The 19,831-nt window shown below is 29.7% G+C and overlaps 1 protein-coding gene across 3 annotated transcripts in view; it reads right to left on the bottom strand.

Moving 5' to 3' along the window:
* The window catches only part of LOC111686924 (cyclin-dependent kinase 14), a 273,114-nt gene that overhangs the window by 157,964 nt on the left and 95,319 nt on the right, over positions 1 to 19,831 (bottom strand). Inside the window, exon 1 of one of the 3 annotated variants that reach the window (XM_046950950.1) lies at positions 462 to 728. The exons of the other annotated variants lie outside the window; for them this stretch is intronic. The gene's annotated coding sequence lies outside the window, so the exon portion shown is untranslated. Of the gene's footprint in view, positions 1 to 461; positions 729 to 19,831 lie in introns of those variants that run through there. 3 annotated transcript variants of the gene reach the window in all.

Here is a 19,831-nt window from a genome sequence, read left to right as displayed (position 1 = left end):
TATAGTCTAGTCTATAGTCTAGTCTATAGTCTAGTCTATAGTCTAGTCTATAGTCTAGTCTATAGTCTAGTCTATAGTCTAGTCTATAGTCTAGTCAATAGTCTATTACATAGTGTATATTCAAAGTATTTGAATATACATAGTGTATATTCAAAGTCAAGTGTATATTCAAAAATTATTCATTATTCAGATAGAAAGATTCACAAGAACTTTCGTTATATTAAGTACAAACGCTAGATAATGTTTTCTGGAACCCAAAAATTTACAAGATCATTGAACTTAGCAAGTGATGGTCTATGAATGAAATGGTTTTAGCATAATTTAAAATTAAACACATAAGTATTCAAATTTTTTATCACTTTTCATAAACACTTCTTAAATTATAAACATAAATTAAACTTATTAACTAAACTTAGCCATTGCTTAAAATTAAAAATATATTTCAAAAAGCATTAAATTACCTATATTATTGTTGTTGGTTTTAACGTTTGTGGTAGCCAATATGGAGCCGTTGTTTGTGGTACTAAAATTAGTACCACCGATATGATTCAAACTTATGAACTCAGCAATTTTGATAGTGGTATCTTAACAAAGTTAAGCAACAAAATTTAAGAAAGCTTTAAGATTTTAACTTTTAATTTTTCTTTATTTGATTTTAATAGTTAAACACTTTTTGTTTTAATTTATTTTTATCTTTTTTAAAACAATTTATTAACACTAGAGATTTTCTGCAAAAAGACAAGTTAAAAAAAAATTTTAATGTAAACAAGTTGTTATTTGTTGTTGTTATGTTAAAGGATATTAATGTTACAAAATTTAAAGTCAATTGTTTACGCGTTTTTTAATTCTTTTTTTCTTCAAAAGCTCTCAATGAATAAGTAACTGTATAGAAAGTCGGAAAATAAAAGAACAACTAGAACAAGGAGTCTGGCAGTTTAAAAACAAAATAAATATAGAAGAAAATTCTTTGTTTAGTGCACAAACAACAGCAATGACAAAGAGATAAAATATTTGTTTTACATACAAATTTCTAAATTGTTCTCTCTCTGTAAACATTAAGGAAACAGGAATAGACAAACAGTAAGACAGACAGACAATCTTGAAACAACAACTATAAGAATAGCTTTGGGTGCTTAAAAAAAGTAACACAATTTTTTTTATTACACAACAATATTTTCTGAGTGCAAGACCGTCGGGAACAGGTATGGTAAATTAAAAAGACTGTGGACTAGTCTCTGAACTATTTTATGGACTATTCAACTTGTCTTTGAACTAGTTTAAAGAGCAGTCTATGAACTATTGAATTTGCTAGTCTTGCACCAGTCTATTGACTAGTCTATGTTGTTCTATATTGACTAGTCTATGCACTAGTCTATGGACTAATCGACTGACTACTTTATGGCCCAGTTAACTGACTAGTCATCAACTAGCCTATTGCTTAGTCTAGGAACTAGCCTAGGAACTAGCCTACTGACTAGTCTATGAATTAGTCTATTGACTAGCCTGTGAAATAGTCTATTGACTAGTCTATGAACTAGTCAGTGAAGTAGTGTTTGAACTAGTCTAGAGACTAGTCTATAAACTTTTCTATTCTTTGAGATAGTCTATTGACTAGTCACTGAACTAGTCTACTGACTAGGCTATGAACTAGTCTATGAACTAGTCTATTAACTAGTCTATGAACTAATTTATGAACTAGTCTATTAACTAGTCTATGAACCGGTCTATGAACTAGTCTATGAACTGGTCTATGAACTAGTCTATTAACTAGTCTATTAACTAGTCTATGAACTGGTCTATGAACTAGGTTATGAACTAGTCTATTAACGAGTCTATTGACAAATTTATAGACTGGTCACAGACCTGTCTATTGGCTAGTTTACTGACTAATGACTTGACCAGTTTTTTAACTAGTTTATGGACCAGTTTATTAACTAACTTCTAGTGTATGGGCTAGCCATAGACTAGTAGATAGCCTAATCTATGGACTATGCTATTTACTCATTTATTAACAAGTCTATTAGTCCATAGGCCAGTCTATCCCCTAGTTTCTTACCTGGTCAATAGACTGGTTAATCGACCGGTCTATGGATGAATCTATGAACTAGTATACAGATTAGTCTATGGAGCAAAGTATTGAACACACTATTGAATAGAATATGTACCAGTCTACTGAATATGGGATAGTAGATAGGGGGATAGTGTTGATTATTCTATAAAACAAGTCTTTTTACTAGTACATGGACTAGATGAGGACTATGGACTGATCTCTTAATTACATTTACTTGTCTATTGACTAGTTTATACCGTAGTCTAATGTTATATAGATCAATTGATTGATTAGTGTAGGGACTAGTCTAGGCCCAGGACTATCGACCATTGACTTCTCTAAAGATGGTTTAGCTAATACTCCAGACCATCGAGTCTTTGGAGTAGTCTACTGATTAGTGTAAGGACCATTAAGTAAAAGTATAATATATAAAAGAATATAACAATACTGAGTTTACCAACCCTGGACCAGACTACAGGAAAACTCAGAAAATGTTGTTGTAGTCAAAGTTTTACTCAGTTATTGCTGTTGTTTTAGTAAGGATGTTAAAACATTTCAGAAGATAATATTGCGTTTGTTGTATTTTTTGTTTCTCATTGTTGTTACGTCTAATATTACGTTATATCTAGTTGTTGTTTTTGTTACTTTCTGTATTGTGGTTGTTGTTTAGAGTTGAGCTTGCTTGTTCTTCTTTGAATAGAAAAAAAAGAAGAAAAAAAAAACAGTTAAATTTGACGACAAAATAACGAGGTCAAAAGCAATGTTCTAACTCGTGTGTTGGTGTATGTGTGTAAGTATTAGTTAGGATGTATTTTCTATAGTATACTTTATGGCGTTTTTTGACTTTTCTATGTTAACAAACTCACACATACGCACTGTCACACGGAGGACACTCAATTTTTGTTGTAGTAGTCTCAATTGCGGAATTGTTGTTGTTGTTGTTGATTTTGCACTTTATATACAACAAACACACAGAGACATATTAAAAAACAATTTTCGTTGGCTTTTTTATGCGTTTTTTTATATTTTATTGTTATTTATGTTTTATTTATTTTGTTTATGTTGTTATTTTATTGATTTTTAGTTTTATTTCTTTTAGGGTTTTTTTTTTATTTTTTTCTGCAAATTTTATGCTTAAAAAATGCTGTTAAAGTGAAAGAAAAATATAAATTAATATAATTTAATTTGCCTGTTGTTTTATCTTTCTTTTTTGTTGGTTGTCTTTTTAAACTTGTTTTTTTTTTTCGTTAAAAATTTATGTTTTTTTTTGTTATTCTATTCTTTGTTGAAGTATAGTATTTCAATCACAAACACATTTTTTCGCTTTTTTTTTGTAAAATATCTTTGACAATTTGCTCTACAATAAATTTCTATTTGATTTATTAAATTCAATTTCACGCTTTTAAATTCGTTTGAGAAGTTTTTTCTCTCGTTCTCTTTAATTTTTATTTTATGTTCGTAACACTTGTTTAAATAAATTCAATTTTAAAGATATTAGTTGTTTATGGCAGTGGTTTTAAGGAATTCACACTTATGGAGAAGTTTTTTCAGAAAGAAATGAAGAAAATATTTCTATTAAAAGGTACACAGAGGAAAAAACCGGTAGAAATGTAGCGAATGTACTATCGTTGTAATTTTGACAACACATCATTGTCGTTATAACAACACATTGTTGTCGTTTGGTTTACAATTTGTGTCATTTCGACAATGTATCATTGTAACATCAACAACGAATCGTTGTCAGTTCTACAACGCAACTTTCTGTTTGGCAATATAGTGCTGTCATTTTGCCAACACAATTGTAAACACTTTGGTGTCAATTTGATACCAGGAAAGGAAGATTTTTGGGTGACCAGTCCTCTAAAGTTTTAAAACATCCAGTTACTATTTTAACAACTACTGTTGTAATTTCGACAACGCATCGTTGTAATTGTAACCACACATTTTTGACATTTATATTACGCTTAATGTCATTTCGGTACAAAGATGACACTTCTACAAAGCAACGTTCTGTTTGACAACACAGCGTTGTCAATTTGGCAACGCATTAGTTTTTTTTTGTTGATTTAATAACGGCGTGTATTTTTTATTATTTAACATTAATTGGAGAACTATTCGCTTATACTTTGACAACGGATGTTATTGAACAATTTTAAACACATTGGTGCCAATTTGATAACCGATGTGTAAAATTTTAAACCCATTTTTTTCCTCTGCATAGGAAGAATCGGCTTAAACCGGTTTTTGCCTTTATTGATAGTAAAATGATAAAAAAAAAATTTGTGGGACACGCCTTTTTTTGGGTGGGCAGACCTCTAAAGTTTAAAACATAGAACGAAAAGTGCTTTAAAGTCTTGATCTTCCAATAGAAACATAAAATTGTTTACATATACAACCAAATACATTTAAACATCTAATTCTTATCAAGATCAGAAACTTTAAAACAAACTCTAAACAAAATAATTTCTTAGAAATCATTCTTTTCAAACCCTGTCTTTATAACACAACGCTTTTCAATCTATGTATAAATAATAATTTACATAAAAATTATTAAATAATATATTCGTTATTCAATGATCACAAGATGTCTAGAACAAAGTACATACAATTTCTTTTCCAGATGAGACAATACAACAACATCAACAGCAACAACTACAAAAGGAAATCAAGTACAAATATGAATTTTGCACCGACTAGACTAAATATTATTTAAAATGCCAAACATATAGTAAAACTGTATATTTTTAATAAAATTATGCAAATTATTAAAAAACAACCAGAAAAATCAAAGTGGTTTATACAATTTATGCAAAAAAAATATTTTTATAAACAAATAGTTTGGCAAAATATTAATTTTAATAATCTTTTGTTTGTTTGCAAAATAAATTCAATTGGATTTTTTGTGAAAAATAACAGAAAAGTGTGATAAAATAAAGGGTTAAACAATAGAAGTTGAGATGCTGATGTATTGTGGAAGTTCAGTGACTTTTTTCTTCTTTAAGACCAAAAGGAATAAATTAAGTCATTTATTGTATTATGATTTAATTTGATATGAGCCAACATCGTTATAGACAAAGATGTCAAATTCGACTTAAGGATTGAAGAATTTAAATTTTTAAAGTTTATACTATAGAGAAATTATTACACTTTGAAAGCTATTAAGAAAAACAATTTAAAAGGTTAAGTATTTTAGAAGGTTTCAACAGATATTTCGTATTTTCGTATGAAATTTTCCTAAATATGAAGAAAATTTCTACATTCAGACGAATGTAGAGCATGTGAAGAGGATAGTGAAACCCTTAAGCACTTTCTTTATCTCTGTCAGGCATTCGTCAAAGTTGGATGTTAGTATCATGGAAATGATGTTATTCCGGAAACAACATTCCTGACTATGTACCCACGTAATGGTTTCCCAAATAATGCTATAAAAATTCTATAAAAGTTTTGATCTCTAAAGCTTTACTGCAGTTTTATAAAGCTTCATAGTTATACAAATATAAGAAACCAGGAATCAAAGATCTGTCATGTAGTCATGCGATTGGAGTTTTTTAAATTTCTTCTTTCGATATAAAAATGTCATCTAGAAGAAAAACCAAAAATGTTAGGAACAAGAACTCCTAAACCTGAGGATACATTTTCAAGTCAATACCAAATGTTTTCGTAATATTAGTTAATGGTTTCAATAGTTATTTTGTATTTAGTATGAAATTTTCGTAAATATGAAGAAAATTTCAACACTCAGACAAATGTAGAGCTTGTGAAGAGGACAGTGTAACTCTGATGAACTTTCTTTTCACTGTCAGACATTCGCCCAAGTTAAATCTTAGTATCTTGGAAGTGATGTTATTTCGGAAATAACATTCCTATAAAAATCCAAGAAATGTTTTTATCACTAAGCTTAACTGCAGTTTTCTAAAACTTCAAAGTTATACAAGAAACCAAGAATCAAAGATCGGTCATGTAGTCATGCGACTGGATTTTTTAAATTTCTTTCTTGGATATAAGAATGTCATTTAGAAGAAAAAACTGAAGATGTTAGGAACAAGAACTCTTATACCTTAAGGACACATTTTCAAGATAAATTAAAACAACATTTCAATGACATAATTTGAAGACCTTAGTTTGAAATCTGTAAAAACTATATTAAAAGTTATTACAACTCATTTAAGTTTATTTTACAGCTAAAAAGTCTCTCTCTTAAAAGCGAAAACCATTATATTGAGTTTAGGTTCCAGGGTTCGATTGCATTTATATATCCCAGTACTAGTAATGTATCCCATATAATTTCGACATGGGTCTCTGGTTTAAAATTTTATCGTTATTTTATGTTTTAAACACATTTCCCGATTAGCCGTCATATCCAGGAAACCATGTCATTTCGACAAAGTGTCTTCTTAGATAGGACTATGAGTGAATTTAATTGAGAAGGTAATTGGCCCTTTTAAAAGTTATGTTTAAGCGATGTGGGGAAATTTGAAACGTCTGAGTTGGTTCAGAAACTAAATGCAATGACATAACATTCCGTTCTTATAACGTTTGAGTTGAGAGCCTTGACTATCTTCTTAAATATTATTGAATTTCCGAGATTTAAATGAAGCATTATTCTCAACAAAATGTCTTCCGAATTGGTTCCGGAACTACTAAAATGCAATGACAAGACATTTCATCCTCTGCGCGTTCGAGTTAAGTGCCTCGATTGTCTGTTCGAGTTGAGAGACTTTACAAAGTGTCATCTGAGTTGAAACTGGAACTACTTAAATGCAATGACAGGACATTCCATACTCTTTGCTTTCAAATGTGTAGTGCCTCGACTATCTATGTCAATGTTAATGTCCGAGACATAAATAATGTATTATTATCGACAAAATATCGTCAGAGTTGATTCTAGAACTTAATGCAATAACAGGACATTCCTTATAACATTCGAGTTGAGAGATTTGACTGTCTTCATAAATATAAAGGGCCGAATTACAGTGACTTAAATAGCACATTGTATCGTCAGTCTTGCTGCCGAAACTAAATGCATTGACAAGGTATTCTATCCTTAAAACGTTCGAGTTAAGATATTAATGACTCATGTTCCAAGACTAAAATAAAGCACTATTCTCAACAAAGTGTCGTTTGAAGTTGATTCTGGAACTAAATGCAATTGCAAGATATTCTATTCTTATCAAGTTCGAGTTGAGAGTCTAGTCTATTTAGGCAAATATTAATGACCAAATTACCAAGACTTAAAAAACATAAAATATATAGAAATTCAACAAAGTATCGTCTGAATTGGTTCTGAAACTAAATGCAATTACAAAATATTCCATCTTTATTACGTTTAAGTTGAGAGCCTTGATTCTCGAAGTATATGTTAATAACATTAAATGAAATGCAATGATCAGGCATTTTGTTCTTATTATGCTTTAGTTGAGAGCCTTAACTTTCATAGTAAATGTTATTGGCCGAAGTGCTAAGACTTAGGTGACGAATTGTTCTCACCACCCGGTATTAATTTAGTGCAATTTTCGAAAGATTAAATGCTACTGGTTCCTTAATATTAACGTCATTAAGATAATCATTGAAAAAAATTTAATCCTAAACCAAATACACATATTTGTCCAATTCATAATCGGTGTTGTATGGTTGTATCGTAGTATGTTGTATTTTTTTATATCTGACTTGTTTTTATTTCAAAAAATGGTATTTGAAAAATGTTTATGACATACAACGCTACATCGATACGACATCGATTGTTAATTTGACAATTAACTTACTGCTCCTTATTAAAGAAAAGACTAAAAATGTTTCGACAATATAACCCACATTGTAAATTCATCAAGAGATCTCTGACAAGTCTTTGAGACCAAGTTAATTGTTAATCGAATTTCTTTAAGAAAACACTAAATATTTTTTAATTTAAAATTTTAATTAAAAACTTTTAACACACCTCAATTAAAAGTTAAAATATTTAATGTAATTTAAACAAATGTATCCATTTAAATTGTTTATAAATTCAAAATTTTTCTACAACAATAAGATTAAAGACATTTTTTAACATAAACAATTGGGTTTTTTTAATTTAAAATTTTTTCTGCAAATTCAAACAATTAAACAGATACAAAAATTATTGTTTTATTTCTTAATGATCAAATAAATAAAGAAATTTTTATGAATATAAAATATATTTTTTAAGGTTTTCTTTTCAGAAATTGCATTTTTTATCTAGTAAACATTCATAGCGCTTAAAAAACCAACTGGCAATAGCTAGAGATAATTTTCTTTACTAAAATACAAGGATTTAAGGAAGGATTTAAACAAGGATTTAAAAAAAATTAACAGCATTTTTTTGGTTTCTAAAATGTCTTCCTTAACATTTCTTATTTAACACTTTAAGTTTGAATTGCTTTAAATTTCCGTAAAAAAAACTGTTTCACTTTTCGCACAAACATTTTTTTGCTCGCAATAAAATTTTCCATTTTTTTATTTAATTTTTCTGCTTACAATTTTCACCTTGTGCCAATAAAAAGATTTTCACAATGTTTCACACATACACACACACACATACACACACACATAAAAACGAGAGTTGGAGTAAAAAAACAAATCCTTTATACAATCACATTCAAAAGAAATACTATAATTGACCGGGTAAATTGGAATACTAGACTATAACACTTGTTTTTTTTATATATATTATTTAAAAAAGAAACTCATACACACTCACTTCGAAAAGAAAAAACTATTGATAGAAAATAAAACCCCGTTGTAGTTTCTTCTTTTATTATTCAAGTAAAGGAATTTGTTAGTTTTTCTATTATTTTTTCACAAATTTTTCTATCAAACAACACAAAAATGTTGTGAAAAAGACGAATATTTTGCCGTTTTAACAAGACTGGATGCGTCGAGATACCGTCACAAAATGAGGTCAACAAGATAGCTAAACATTGATACTACTACAATACCGTTATACGACAATGTACTATGTAAAGGAAAACAGAGCAAAAAACATAACAACAACTGCTGCTGCTGCTAATACATGGTAGTGAACACAGTTGAAAAGAAAAAAGGAAAGAAAAAAACACAACCACAGCCATTGAATTGAAATCCCTTTACACCACCTCTCCTTTTACTGCTTTTATCAACTGCTGCTGCTGTGGCTGCAAACTATTGCAGAAAAGGAAAACAGCAGCAACAACAACACATTCTCATTTATATACCATGACACACAAAAACAATGTGAAATGGCAACCACAATAACATCATGTAGCTAGGCTAAGGATATGCTCTGTCTAAATGTCTGTCCAGATATATTGTCTGTTTTTGGAGCTATTTACAGAGAAGGAATTAGATTTTCTCATAGGAATTTTGTTTAAGAGAGTGTTATAGAGAGAGAATATATAAATTGTAAAGGATTTTGCAGGAAAGAGATGGAGAGAGAGCATTTGTTAAAGGGATGTTAGATATAAAGAGAATCTAAAGGAATGACAGAAATAACAGTGTTGTCAATGTCAAAACTCCATTTCAATGGTGGTTACTGTACAGTTTAAAAGTTGATAATAAAAGTTTCGTTCCTTTGTAGTCCTCAATATTAATAATGTAGTTCCAACAAACTTCTGTCTCTAGATTGAAAACCAAAAAAAAATCCAAAGAACACAACAGTATAAATCGTTTGGAGGTTATCTTGGGTGCCTACATGTTATTGGTCTTATGATAACTTTTGAAGGAAGAAAGTTTTAAAACTTTTTTTTTTCACCAGCCAATGTCAAATATTTACCCCTATCGTTGAAAGAAGTGAAAATGTTGTTCCCTTGAAGTTTTCATTTCTCTCGAAGGAAAATTGCTATCGTGAACTATGCTATCACCAATTCATTTACAGTAGTTGATTTTGTATGGAACAGCTGTTCAATGTTTACAAGATTCTATCAACAAATTTCACAACAGGGGAATTTTTTCACGACAAAAGTAAAAAGTGAACATATTTCACGTGAAATGATGTTTGGCGATATGCATTTTCTTTTCAGTTAAGTCTCACTATATGCTAGTCTAGCTCTTTGAACAATTTATCGGAAAAATCATGCTTTATAACTTCTTGAGAAATTGGTTTGGTAATCTTTTTTTCTTCTTAAATTTTGAGATGTTCTGTTATGACTCGGGCTTTATAAATGCTCAAAATGATAGTGTATGAATAGATAGTATTTACGGAAATATTCGTTAGATCTTAAAACAAATAAAACTCCTTAAATATCACAGAAGAATAATTTTTAACCCGAAAGCAAAAGATTGCGCTGCGATTAATCCGAATCTGACATTTTCTGAAATATTCCCCCTTAAATCTGGGATTTGAGATATCATGTTTCGAAATTTGAAAAAGAAAATCCCATTTTGAAGCGTTACAACAGCGTCTCGACAACTTAATTTATAAAATCTATTGTATGCCATCTGAAAGTCTATTCTGTAAATTTTAAAATAAAGACTTATCATCTGACATATCTGCCTCCCTTTTCAAAATATCTTCAGATTCGTATTCAGCTCTGTTCCATCCTTAAAAGGTTTATAACTTGGTTTAGTTTTTCGATTTTTTTCTTCAATTTTGTTGACATGTATAATGAGATAGAAACTGACATTTTTCTTAGCGAGTTCTAGTTGGAAGGTATATCAAAACCCAATTGTGGTAAACTTGGATCCAAGATATTCAACTACTCGTTAAAGCGGTAAAAAGGTTCAAGTTTATAGAATATTTTAATGAAAGACACCAAAGGAAACTAAGATATACTCGTTAAAGCGTTAAAGAAGGTTATAGTTTAAATAATATTTCAATGTGAAATCGAGAAAGGCACCAATGTAAACTAAAACTTTCGAATTGGACTAGATATTAAAAGGTGAAATAGTTTTGGAGTAAAAAAACTGTAGCGTTGGCTTTCATGAACTTGTTTTGAACAATTCATTCACAATAGTTGTTTTTGTATGGAACAGCTGTTCAATGTTTACAAAATTCCATCAACAAATTTCACAACATGGGGAATTTTTTCACGACAGAAAAGTTAGTAAAGGAAAAACGTGATATGATGATTGGCGATAGGGATGATAGTATCCATTATGAGCAAAATGATACAAAGATCATTGATTTAAAAACGTTAGTTGGGAGTTGTCAGAGTTGGAAAAAACTATAGGTTTAACATTAACAATATTTAAACCAAATCAATCAGCAATATGCAAAACTTCACAAATAAAAGTTAAAAACTTCATAAGAAAATCACTAAGTTGATCATACATTTTTGCAATATGAAATCCTGCAGAGAGAGAGAGAGAGCTCTAAAGAACAAAATAGAAACGAAAGAGAATGAGAACATCTTTTGACTTTAGTTGCAAACAAAATTTTAACAAAATAAATAAAATTTATTGTTACTTTTCAAATAAATTTTAAAATTTTCAAAACTTTTAACTTTCGTCTTATATTACAAAACAAACACAATTATCTAAACATTTAATTGAAGTAAGAGAACAAAGTTTCAAAAATTCCCCCGGGGAATCTTATGACACACATTTGTTTTTACTTCTTTTTTGTTAGATTTTTTTACATTTTTCTTCCTTTTGCATCAAGCCGGAACAAAAAATTATTTTACACAATTTACGTCACATTTTCAGCTTTAAGCTGGATTTTTTTTTTCAACTATTTGTCTTCTAAAAAACACCCACCTAAATTATTATTACACAGTTTTACTAAAGTGTTTGTTATTTGGTTTGTTGTTGGTTTGTGTTTTTTTTTATAAATTTTTCTGCAAAACTCTTATGAAAAAAAATTATATAGAGTAGATTTTTTTTAGCTTTAAGTTGTTTTAATAATAAACAAACGACCCTGAACTCAAAAAAAAACGCGTTTATTTTTTTCTTCTTTTCAAATAAACACAAAGAATATTAAATTGAGAGAAATAAACAAAATTTTTTTATAATTTTTCTTTTCATAAAAAAAAACATTATTTAATATTTTATTAACTTTAAATAAACTTTTTTTAAATTTGAATATTTTGTTTTTTTTTTTTTAAAGAAATCCAGCTTTTTATCAGAAAAATTATTATATATTTTTTTAATTATAAAAACTACTCACACCTCATTAAGAAACAAAAAAACACTAGTTTTTTTTATAACACTAAACACGTCTCACCCCGAAAAGAGTATTATTATTATTTTTGTTTATTTTTATGTTCAATAGTTTCTCATACAAAACTAATGAAATAAAAATTTACTTTAAATTATTTTAACGACGAGTTAATGTTTATTTTTTTACTCTATAATTTATTTTCAAATTTTAGAGAAGGAAATTGTATAATTAAACCGGTAGCTTGTTTATATTTAGCACAATGATGCGTAAATTATTTGTATTGTATTTTTGGTTAATTTAAAACAAACATATGCAGCCCCGTATTAAAAACGCGTAAATCTTAATTACACACACGCACACACTCGATAAACAACGCGAGTAACGAACGAGATATTTTGACGTAATTCCGTAACGCGTACGTTAAACTCAAAGCTCATTTATGAACTGAAACGTGACATTAAAATATAAATGCAATGCAACCCTAAAAAACACCAAAACACACACACACGATTTCAAACACAAAATTTCTATGTAAAGTGTCAGTGGGTAGAGAAGGCAGCAGCAGCAATGACGAACTGACAGACACTCAATCACACACACAGCTACATACATAAACAGTAGCAGCAAAATAAACAAAACAAAAATTAAACTCAACCAACAAACTGTCAGCTCTTTTATCCATTCACAATAATGTAAAAAGAGAGGCAGATTCTCTCTTTCTCTTATTGTTTTGTTTACATTTTGTTGTTTTTTCTTTTCTTTCAAATTAAACATTCACTTAAAATCCACTAAACTTAATAATAAAATTGTAAACTATGGTGAATAATCACAAAAGAAAGAGAGATAAAGAGAACCTAAGGTGAAACTTATTCATTCATTAAAAAAATAACTTAAATACCGGGTGTTTAGTCATACCATTTAGCTTGCAGAATTTCATTCACAAATACAATTAATTTGATTACTAGATTAGCAATCACAATGAAAACGTCAATCACTTTATAAAGGGAAATGTTTATTCATGCAAAGGCATGTCTTAGCATTATGGTTAATGCTCATAGCGTTAGGGAAAGTTAATCACCCCTATCGCCAATCATCATTTCGCATGAAATATGTTCCCTTTTCACTTCTTTCGTTCGCTAACTATTTTTCACTAAAAAACTTCCCTGTTGTGAAATTTGTTGATGGAATTTTGTAAACATTGAACAGCTGTTCCATACAAAATCAACTAATATGAATGAATTGTTCACAACAAGTTCTCTTCTAAAATTTCACTTCTATTGGCGATAGGGAAGAATATAGACATGGTAGCCAAATCAGTTTGGAGATAACTCTCTATCTTAATCTAGATGTGATTTTGTATAGAAAAGGGACTTGAAACTGGAGGAAACGGGAGTCAGTGACCATCAGGTGATGTAGACCATACTATAGGTATGGTCTCAAATCAGGAGAAGACTTGTACAGATGCTGTTTTCGACTCAAAAGAATGTTTAGAATGAGTTAAAAGGTCTGGGTGATGAGTTGAATGTTGAGAGTTGTACATCCCCCCGGGGCATGTTTCTCTAATGTACCATTCGCATCTTGGTGTATTGCAATACCGGGGTAAAAAGGTGCTACCAATACCTCTAGTCTGCTGGGACTATAAGCTGAAGTTTATATTTTACTGCATGGCTAGTCCTTGGATGATTTGACATGGGGGTTAACCAGTGCACCACATAAACTGGTACTACGAGCAGCTAGTTGCCCGCAGCACTCTATCCTGGCTGGTCAGTTGGTTGAGGAAGGGGGTGATTGGTTTAACGGTTGATACACGGTTAAATATAATTTTCATGTAAAAATTCTGTTATCGCTCTTAGATTGAGGAGCGGTAAAAACTACAGAGCATGATAGTGGATTAAAAAAATGTTGGATTTGAGCTGATAATGCAAATATTGGGTATATGAGCTTTTGTTTGAGGTAATCGAGTTGTATCTGAGGTTAGTCGAATGGAGTGATGGAGATGTGCTGAACTGAGGTTTGGCAAAACGGAGTGTGGAGTAAGGTCATCACTGCCATATCAGCGATTTTCCTTAATGGTTGAGTGTGTTGAAGTTTACTTTAAAACTTGCTTAACATAGCACATTGGAAAAAGTGCACGAATTCTAGACCGGAACATCCATATACGTAAATTTCCACCGGCGTATAAGATACACAGTTGTGAGTCGGTGCAAAGCTCTTCCAGTGGTTAAAAAAGAACACCGCGAAATAGGCCGTCAAGGCAGTTGTTCATCTAAAGAACTTCAACATACTTTGATAGATATACAGTATGTTTAGGACGTTCATAAGATAATCTCAGTGTTGAGAGAGGTTCTGAAGACTGTCAGACATTAACTCAAGAGGATTGTAAGGTTAATAGCTTATATACAGAAAAATTATATAGAAGTTGATGTACCGATTCTTCTTGGTCTTAACATCTTCCCTAGTAAATATTACATATTTTGTCCATCTGACATACGTCTAACTATTACTAGTAGAGTAATGTTACATCTCTCGCCCTTTCGATCGTGTTTAACTTTAATAGCAATATTTAAGGATCAGGACATAGAAGCTTTTCAAGAGACTTCAGAAAACTCACTTAAATAGCAAAACGATGGATTTAACATCTTCATTCATAGCATAAAACAAACTAGTGATCATTAGGAGACTAATTTATCTGATCTTGTTGTTGTTCTAGCAGCGCCAAGTGTAAAGTCGGTTTGGCTGGATTGACAATCCTTGGTCGTTGTTCCTTGTACTCTGAGTCGTTCCGGTGCGATTATCACGATTATCGTGGGAACGATCTTAAGCTGTAGATAACTCCGATAAAAAACTATTTCAAAGAAATGAAATATCTCATTTGAAGATTTTGTAAACCGAACATGTAATACATCTTTTTTTCCCATCCCAATTACAACTAATAAACTTTAATAAATTTACACTAATACATAAATTTAAAATTTCCCAAAGTAAACTTTAATTTATTTGTCACTTTACTCGCCCCTTAAAAAGTATACAACCACACACCCCACTTCACGTGTAAGTTTTTCGTGTTACTAAGCCGTATAACTGTATGATGATGCGATGAGGTTTGTCTTACTTTCTATGAGACACTCATTCATATGCATGAGATTGTTGTAGTTGTAAAAATAGTAGTAAATTTTATATTACATGCACAGGAAGACAAGATATACATACATACACATTACCCATTAATGAATATGAATGTAAATAAAGGAGCATATACATATGTAAATATTCAGACTTTTCAGCATACAAACTGACTTTAAAGGTCTGAAAATTAAAGATTAAAATAGTATGAGATTCAAAGCAGAATAAGTACATTTTAATCGACAAATTTCTTAAAAAAAAAAACTGATCGTAGTAGCTTTTTTGTATACAAAATTGATTGTAATAGAATATCAAGTATAACTGATCGTAGTAAAGTTTCCAACATGGTCTGATTATAAAATACAGTTCACTGATGAACTACCAATAGAAGACTGATCGCTTCAGACTTTTCTATAGAGTGAATGATCATAGTACAGTTTTCTATAGACAACTATTCGTGGTACAATTAAAGCTGATCGTATTTTTTTGCAAAAAAAGTGAACACTATAATTTCTTAAAAAAAATGATCATAGTAAAGTTTTTTATAATAAATGATCGTAGCAGAGTTTTATAAAGAAACTGATCATACGAGAATTTCTTATAGAAAAGTAATAGCTGAAGAATTTTCAATAGAGAAGAGTTTTCTGTAGAAACTAATCTTATTAGAGTTTAAACTGATCGTTGTAGAGTTTTTTAAAAGTAACTGTTAGAAATTGTATATAGAAAGCTGATCGTAGTACACTTCATGATCGTGGGAAATTTTCTGATACAAGATGGATCGTTAAAGACTTCTAGATAAAACTAATCAAAGTGGGAATTTAACAAAAACTGCTATTAGAAAACGGTAATATTTTCTATCAGAAACTAAACGAGGCAAAGTAGTCATTACAAATCTGATCGTAAAAGAGATTCCTATGACAATTGATCGTTGTAAAGGTTTCTATAGAAAGCTGATCGTAGTTGAGTTGTTAATATAAAACTGCGAAAGAAAACAGATCATTTAATGATTTTCAATCGTAAAGTAGATTTTGAAAAGTTTTCTATTAAAAAAGTTAAAATTTTCAAAAGAAATGATCGCGTTTAAATTAAAACTGATCGCAGTAGAGTTTTCATTAGATTGATCTTACCAAAATTTTTTATAGTAATTAAATGTAGGAGAGTTTTCTATAGAAAACTGATCGTAGTAGAGTGCTTGATGGGTAACTGATCGTAGACGAATTTCTAAGAGTAGAATGATCGTTAAAGGCCTCTATAGAAAACTGATAGTAATAAAGTAACTAATAGAAAACTGCTCCAGTATTTTCTATAGGAAACTGATCGTAGTACTTTTTTCTTTGCAATATTACAGTTTTATAACAAAACTGATGAAAGAAACTGTTGAAAGTCAAAAAGTATTCAAACAATTAAGAATTGTATCGTTTTATTTGCAACACTGCTACAGACGTCATATCTAAAGCACTATAAGTATACGTACGAGTACTACAACTATATTACTACTTGATGATAATAAAAATATAAATAAAAATAATAATAAAGTAGTAAATAAAAAGAAAACTTAAATAAGAGAAAGAAGAGCACGTAAAAATCATGGGAAATGTCAGGTTATGTGATAAAGTAACAAAAAATATCACATACAAACATACTTTGCACATTTGTAGAATTTTATGTGGCATGTTGCACATACGAGTGCGGCGGATACTCATATATGAACTGTATTTTATTAAAATAAAAAAAATTTGTGGGTTTGTTATAGTATGGGTTTATAAAATTTTTATTTATTTGTTGAATGAATGGTTGGTTGGTTGCTTGACTAACTTGGATGGTTGGTTGGTGGTTCGTTGTTCTCTAAAGTTTATTAAAGAAGTTTTTACAAATGTCTACAAAGAAATTATTTAATAATAAATCATTACAGAGCAATTGAATCACAAAATCATGTAAGAAAATGTGTTCTAAATTGTCTGTTGTGTTCGTGTGTGTGTGTGTGTGAAGGGAAACTTCTTGACTTTTGTATATATTTTATTTTATATTCAGTTTATTACTCAATTGTGATATTTATGACTTTTTTGAAAACTTTTGGCAAATCACAAAAACTTATCACTTAAAGTTTGTTAAATGAAATTGCGTGGAAAATAGGGGAGTCTAGGCATAATTTCTATGTGGGTCTTCTATATAAAACTCAACGTAGTGGAGATTTTGAAAAATAACTGATCGTAATAAATTTTCCGATCATAGTGAGAACAGAGCAGAATAACTGCTAAAAAGCAAATCGTTGAAGATTGATCGTAGTAGAATTTTTGTAAAAAGTAAGCGTTTTAAAGAAAACTTATCGTAATAATAATTTTAGTAGAGATTGTCATAGAAAACTTGTCATAGATCGTTTTACAGAGAGCACTTGTCACAGTTTAATTTTCATTAGAAAACTGGGTTAAATACAATACGATCGTTTATTTTAGAAAACGGATCGTAGTAGTGTTCTTTAAAAACCTGATCGTAGGTGAGTTCTCTTAAGAACACTGATTGTAGGGAAGTAGAAAACGAATAGCTTTACATAGAACACTTATCATAGTCGGTTTCTTTAGAAAACTGATCGCATCACATAGAATACATATCAGTAGTATTTTATGTGTGAAAACTCAACGCAGTAGATTTTTTTAGAAAACTGATCGTAGTAGAGTTCTCTTTTGATAAATAATCTGAAATCAATAAAAGTATAAAAAACTGATCGTAATAGACATTTCTTCTGAAAACTTATCGTAGGAGAGATTTCTGTGGGTCACTGATAGTTAGAGTAGACTTTTTTGGTCGTTTAAATATAAAACAAGTCATAGCAAAGTTTTCTCTAGAAAACTGATTATAGTAGAGTTTTTAGAAAACTAATCGTAACAGAGTTTTCTTTATATGACTGATAGCTTCACATATGAAACTTCTTAAAGTAAAGTTTGTTTTTTAGAAAACTAATCACAGATTTTTTAGATAACTTATCGTACTAGACTTCAGGAAACTGCTTGTAGTAGAGTTTTCTTTGAAAAACTTATAGTTTCCCATAGAAAATATGTCACAGTAAAGTTTTCTTAAATAAAACTGATCTTTGTTTAGAAAACTTATCATATTAAAGTTTTTTTTTACAAAACTGGTAGTTTCAAACAGTAAGCTTGTTATAAAAAAATTTTCCGTAGAGAACTTTTCTAGTAGAGCTTTTAGAAAATTGATCGTAGCAGAGTTTTTTTTTTTATAAAACTGATAAGTTTACATAGAAAACTTGTTACAGTAGAGTTTTACTTCAGAAAACTGATCACAATAGAGTGTTTAAATAATTGATCGCACTAGATTTCGGAAAACTGATCGATGTAGAGCTTTTAGAAAACTGATCGTAACAGAGTTTTCTTACACAATTTGTTACAGTAGAGTTTTTTTTAGACAACTGAACACAATAGAGTTTTGTATAACTGATCGCATTAGACTTCAGAAAACTAATAGTTGTAGAGGTTGATTTAGAAAACAGATAGTTTCAAATAGAAAACTTGTTTCAGTAGATTTTCTTTAGAAAACTGATCGTTTCCTATAGAAAACATGTCACAGTTGAATTTTCTTAAAAAAACTGATCGTCTTTGAGTTTTTAGAAAACTGATCAAAGACAGAGAAAACTGATCGTAACAGAGTTTTCTTTACAAAACAGATAATTTCGCATATATAGAACTTGTAACAGCAGAGTTTTCCTTTAGAGACCTGAAAAGAGTTTTTAAAAACTGACCGTAACAGAGTTTTATTTACAAAATAGATAATTTCGCATATATAGAACTTGTAACAGCAGAGTTTTCCTTTAGAAAACTGAATAGAATTTTTAGACACTCGATCGTAAGAGATTTCAGAAAACTGATTATAGAGGAGTTTTCTTTAGAAAACTGATAGTTTCACCTAGAACGCATGCCTCAGTAGTTTTCTTAAAAACAAACTTATCGTTGTTAAGATTTTTCAGAAATCAACTAATTTCAAATAGGAAACTTGTTATAATTGAGTTTTTATAGAAAATTGATCGTGGTAGAACTTTTAGAAAACTGATCGTAGCAGAGTTTCCTTTAAAAAATCAGATAGATTCACAGACATAACTTGTTACAGTAGAGTTTTCTTTAGAAAACGGAACGCAATAGAATATTTAGAAAACTGATCGTATTAAAGTTTAGAAAACTGATAGTTTCACATAGATACCCCACTTCAGTAAGAGTTTTTTTTTTTAGAAAACTGATCGTTTCACATAGAAAAAATGTCACATTAGAGTTTTCTTAAAAAATAACTGGACGTTGTTGACTTTTTAGAAAACTGATCATATTAAAGATTTTGTAAGAAAACTGATAATCTTCTTATCTATAGAAAAGAGATCTAAGGGAAACTATAACATAGTAAAGTTTTCTTTATAAAACCGATAGTAATAGAATTTTCAAGAAATGTTTTCTATAGAATTTTTCAGAAAATTTAAATTCTCTGTTATTTTAGTAATTTAACAATTTACCCACTATAACAATGAATTCGTCATTGTAATTTAACTATAAAGCAAATAAATAATAAAAATACAT

Source organism: Lucilia cuprina, chromosome 5, assembly GCF_022045245.1.
Source record: "Lucilia cuprina isolate Lc7/37 chromosome 5, ASM2204524v1, whole genome shotgun sequence".
In the NCBI taxonomy this organism is placed as follows: Eukaryota; Metazoa; Arthropoda; class Insecta; order Diptera; family Calliphoridae; genus Lucilia; species Lucilia cuprina.
The sequence above is the reverse complement of the archived record's forward strand: the minus strand, read 5'-3'. Positions and strand labels throughout refer to the sequence as shown.